The 5,889-nt window shown below is 35.9% G+C and overlaps 1 non-coding gene across 1 annotated transcript; it reads right to left on the bottom strand.

The window, feature by feature from the left end:
• Positions 1-2,753: 2,753 nt before the first annotated feature.
• On the bottom strand, positions 2,754-2,860 carry LOC122097736. Its single transcript, XR_006145578.1, has one exon. It is a non-coding gene; the product is annotated as a U6 spliceosomal RNA (small nuclear RNA).
• Positions 2,861-5,889: the final 3,029 nt, after the last annotated feature.

Raw genomic sequence — 5,889 nt, forward strand, 5'->3', positions numbered from 1 at the left:
ATCACATGATTGGTGGATCAGATGATATTTCAACTTTGGATTTCTTTAGAAACCTGCATACTAATTTCTACAATGAGAATACTAACTAAGAGTGTAGAAAATTTCCTTTTCTCCCCACTCACCAACATTATTACTTTTTGTTCAAAGGTAATAAAAGGCAGGTTTATACTATCTGCAGTAACCCAAACTGGCCTTAGACTTAAATCCAACCTCCTAAATGCTTGGAATTACAAGCCTTTACCACCACAACTGGTTCCATTGATTTTTTTATGAGTTATAATAGTTATGAAGTAATATCATAGTAATTTTGAATTATATTTCTCGAATGACTTCTACTCAAAAAGCATTAAGCCAGCATAGAAGTTGTATTAAACACAACTTTGTAAACCCACAGGCGATTTTCAGGGCTTTATGGAGAACATGTCTATTCAGACCTTTTGTCCATTTTTAATCCATTTCCTTGTTAATCTCATCTTTAAGCTCTTTAAACCAGATCAATAATTAATTGAAGGTAGAAGAGAAAAAAAAATGTAGCAACTCATAACATTTTTCAATTTTCAATAAGATGGTATTGCTTAAATCATTTTCTGTTTACACTTGTGACTATATAACTCAATTTAGTTAGACCTTTTACAAGGCTGTAATTCATATATTTTACATTGATTGTTCTTTCCAAAGCCTGTTTGTCTAATTTCCCTTGGTTTCTTTCAGTCCCAATGGTTCAAATTTCAAACTGAAGAATAAATAGAAGGAAGCAAACAAAAAATACAGTTCCTCTCATCAGATCATGCCTGTATAAGAATGAGTAAGAGTTCATCCATCTAAGAACCTATGATAGGAAAACAGAAAAAGAATTCATTCTTCTAGGTCTTCTTTATCTTTGCGATGTAACTTAAAAGTTGTAAAACACATTATACTGGTCAGATACTTTTATGTTTTATCAGTTTTACACATTTTCATATGGATTTCATCTCAGTCTACAAGATAACTTCATCGTTCTGTCTCTGGTACTTTTACTCTAACAAGACATAAGAAAACCAGTTTGATTTACAGCATGAGAAGTTATCCAACTGGCTTGCTTGGAAGCAGAGCATGATCAATAGATATTAGTTCTGGATGCTCACTACATGTAATGGTTTCTGTACTACTTATCACATTTTATTTAGTATTTAAAAAAGACTGCTGGCTAAACTCAAACTCATCCATACAAGTTTATATTAAGTATTTCGCAAGTGTTATTTCCTTTAATTCTTAAGATAACATTTGCTATAATGCTAATGTTATTACCATTTTAGTGTTGGAAAAAATTGTAATTAAAGGCAGTAAGTGTATGGCCCAAAGACACAGTGAGTGAGGAAGAAAATGAGTCAAAGTTTCCAAAAGTCTTTCAGCAATACACAAAAGGTAGATAAAATCTCTTCATTCTATGACACTCTCAATTCAATATTCATATTGTCCAAGAAATAATAGTATACAATGTCTTGGTGACATTGGGTTATCATGCACAGAACTGAGCTTATAAATTGAGGTACAAAGAGAAGCATATATTTTCTGTCCCACAGTTCCAGTGTCCTTTTTAAAATGTACTAAAACTTTTAAATATCAACACTTACTGTCTTTGAACAATTCCAAAATGAAATAAATTCACATATAATCAATCCAAAATGTTTTAAAAGTAGGAGATGATAAAACAGGCCCCTGTGAAGTAAATTTTCTTCTACTTTATACATTATTCTGAAAGCCTTTTGCTGGTTTATAAGGCCTGTAATCCTACTACTGGGGATATCTACTCAGGAGCCTAAGATCTGTGGATAACAGTTGGAAGCCTATCAGGGCAAAATAAATTCATAAGATTATTTTTCAAAAATTTTAATGAACTAGCAAAGGGCCAGGAATGGAGATGTAGCTCATTTAGTAGCTCACTAATAGAGCGAAAAGGACTAGCAAGACCTTGAAGCCCTGATTTCAAACTCTGAGCATGCCAACACACATGCAAGTGTGTGGGCACACTTTATTCAAAATTTATTCAAAATACCTTCATATCAGTGTTTTTCATTAATTTCTTAACGATTTTATGAGTGAAATAAAGGAAATAAACTCTTCCATCTCAGAACATTTTTATATGTTTTCATTGCAAAAATGCTGTACAGAAGGGTCACAGTTACACGAGCAAGGCAATGAGTACATTTCCTAACAAGCATTGTTAACTCCTCCTTTATTATTCCCCTACTATCCCTTCCCTTCCACCTCCACAAGTCCAGTCACCTCCTCCCTTCCCCTGCCTCAATTGTAAAGTTCATTTTACAACATAGTGTCATGTGCATCTCATTGTTACAATGGGTGAACCTGTATCCCTATTTAAGCATTTTCTTTTTCTTCTTCCCATCCACAAATTAGAAGAGACTATAGACAAGATGTAGGCGCACCAACTTCAAATACAGTGAAAACAGGTGTTATAACATGGGGTCGGAACATATAAAGAAGCAAAAAAAAAAAAAAAAAAAAAAACCACACTGTATGTTATAAGTATGTGAGAAACAATAGCAAGAAAGAAAAAACCACTTGTGTCACTAACTTCGGTTCATTTCCTTTAACATAATCTTATCTGGTCATATGCTCATAGCTTTTGACCTTTTCTGCTTATCCCAGACATGTATTAGTTATTGAAAATTAGGGAAACCATGGGACCTATGTTTATTTGGACTTGGCTTACTACACTTCATAATCTATTTCCGAAGCCTTTCCATTTCCTAACAAATTAGGCGATGGAATGACAGGAGTTTGCCTGTCATCCTTAAGCAGGGGCCGTGTTAATCTTCTCGGTATCATTCCAAATTTAGTGTATATGATGCTTCCTCACTGCTTCTCAGGGAGCAGAGGAGGGAAGGCCTTCCCTCACCCTCCAGTACTGGAGATCTCCATCTTGGATACTGACAATGCTCGATGGAGCTGCTAGCTCCAACTTAAGCCTTGGAAGAAAACTGGAGTCATTTAGCAGGTCACAAGAACCTAAGCTGACCTGCCAGACTCAGCTCCACCCAGAGAAAAGTCACCCAGCTCGGGCGCCAGCCATAGGAGTGGCTTTCTTCACTGGGTAATCAGAGCCAGAGGCTGCACCTCCCTTTAGCAGCCTTGACAATCAATTGAAATTCAGTAAACATAAACCCGGAGAGTGGCTCCAGGCTGGGCTCTGGGAGTTTCTCACAAACTAGCACCCGGGAAAAGCTAAAGTTTGCTGAAAGTCCTCAACTCTACCCAGAACCTAGCCTCATCACAGCATCTCCAAACTTTAGGAAAAAGCCATCTCCCTCTTTTGTGATACTCAAAGCATATCTCCCTACCATTGAACTAATCTGGGAGGAGGATCACAAAATCCTGAGTAAAGCAGAGCATTTTTCTGCCTGTTCAAACAAACTGACTTAAGAAACCAACCAAGCCACAGGAAAATCAAACACCACTAGCAGACCAGAGACTCCAACAAGAGGTTATTTATGGACATAAGGGAGATACATGATTTTTCCGACCCCTAACAAAAAATTTTTTTCTTTTTTTTTTTTTTTTGGTACCTTTTATAAAAACTTTTTTCTAAAACTTTTTTAAATTTTTAATTTTTACCTTTTTTGAAAAAAATTGTTTTCTAGTAACTTTTTTTCCTCTTATAATTTTTATTTTAGGGGTATATGTGTGTGTGCGTGTTTCTTTCTTTTCTTTTAAAAAAATTCTTTTTGTTTTTTGTTTAGCTCTACTGAACTTCTGATCTTTTCTTCTTTCTTTCTTATCCTTTTCTTCTCTTTCGTTCTTCTTTATGCGATTTAATTGTTGTTCTGCACATCCTCAGATAAACCCGTAGTCGATTAGTAGACCTTATCCCCCATTGTGTACACACTTAATCCACAAATTCATTACTCAATTAAAAACCTCTCAGACTTAAATTCCTTAATAGCAGTACTACCTCTTTATACCTATATAATATTTTAAGTATTTTTATTTTTAAATTTTTCACATCTCCTTTATATTCCTCCCTGTCTCTCATTATATTCACGTTCTTCTCTGAATAGTTTGTATTCATTTCTGCTTCATATTTTAAATTTTTACTTTTCTATTTTTCTTGGTCACTTTTTTCCCTTTCCTTTCTTCTTCTTTTTTCACTCTCTACTTTCATACTATCCAACTTATTTCCTTCTTTGAGATTAGGACTCAGTTAACTCTCCCTGTACATTCCCACATCATTCTATTCCTATTGTTAACCCACATCTCTCCCTAAACCTAATAATTTCTGGTTTACCAAATTCTTATTCATGGTTCGCACCCCATTAATATATAGTTGTTAAATGTTGAATAGATGTATCTGTTGAACTAGACTGTATCTGCAGAATATTGACTGTGCAAATACAGACTTTGGTTGATGCTTGCCTTAAGAAAGTGTTCTAGCAAAAAACTGGTGTTATTTTCATCCCAAATGGGCAGAGTAAGCTGGAAAAACACAAGAAAAATGGCAAGTCCGGGTATCTCCACTCCCACTCATGATAATCAGGGAACAGAACAGATAATGAATAATCCACTGCTGGCAAACATGATAAATGAAAATATTGAAAACATACAAAGGACTCTGTATGAGCGTGATAGGGAGAGAGAGGAGGCAAACAAAAGGTCAATGCAGGAAAAGATTGAAAACTTACAAAGGACTCTGTATGAGAGTGATAGGGAGAGAAAAGAGGCAATCCAAAGATTTATACAGGAATATCATGAGCGTGAGGAAGCTACTCAAAAAATGATACAGGATTTGCGTGAGCAGCTTGAGAATACTCAAAGAGAAAGGCAGGAATGGTGTGAGCAGGCTGAGAACACGCTAAGTGAACTACAGGAATGGCATGAACATCAGGAAGCTAAGCAAAGAGTAATACAGGAATTGATAGAGCAGGATGAGTATACACAAAGATCACTAAAGGCATTCATGGGAGCCATTAAAAAAGAGCTGAGGGAAGTCAGGGAGACCACAAAGGGAAAGCTAAATGGAACCCAACAGAAGGAATGGGAGTCCAAGGAAACCATAAACAATCAACTAAGTGATTTTAGAATAAACATTGAACACCCAATTAAGGAAGTAAAGACGTTCATTCAAGATCTAAAACAAAGCTGCAACAAAGGATTTGAAGCCATCAAAGCTGACTAATTAGAAGGAGAAGAATTTAAAATTAAAGTAGAAAGTCTTGACAGCAGGTTAGAGGATGCAGGAGATCGAATCTCGGTGATTGAAGACAGCCTAGATATTATAGAGAAAGAACATACAACCATCCAAGACAAGTCCAAGAAATATGATAGATCTATCCAACACTTGGAAGATACCATCAGAAGGCCTAATCTGAGGATAATGGGTGTAGAGGAGCACCTAGAAACAGAAGTTAATGGTCTAGGAAATTTGTTTAACAGGATCCTAGCAGAGAACTTCCCAAACATGCAAAAAGATAGGCCTATTTAGATACAAGAAACTTTTAGAACTCCAAATAGACCAGACCAGAATAGGACATCCCACCGTCACATTATAATACACACAGGATCAACTCAGACCAAGGAAAAGATTATTAAAGCTGTCAAGGAGAAAAGGGTAATCACCTATAAAGGGAAACCAATTAGAATCACCTCAGATTTCTCAGCAGAGACAATCAAAGCAAGAAGAGCCTGGAATGATGTATGCCACCCCCTAAAAACAAACAACTATCAACCAAGAATACTGTACCCAGCTAAACTCTCCTTCATAACTGAAGGCCAAATAACATCTGGTGCCTTCAGAAGTCACATCTTGCCAGTAAAACAAACACATTTTCAATGTTAAAGTCTGGAACAAAATCTACCAAGCAAGCGGCCCCCATAAATAGTCGATAGTTACAA

This window comes from Dipodomys spectabilis, unplaced genomic scaffold (assembly GCF_019054845.1).
Source record: "Dipodomys spectabilis isolate Male_0828 unplaced genomic scaffold, ASM1905484v1 ptg000429l, whole genome shotgun sequence".
Lineage (NCBI taxonomy): Eukaryota > Metazoa > Chordata > Mammalia > Rodentia > Heteromyidae > Dipodomys > Dipodomys spectabilis.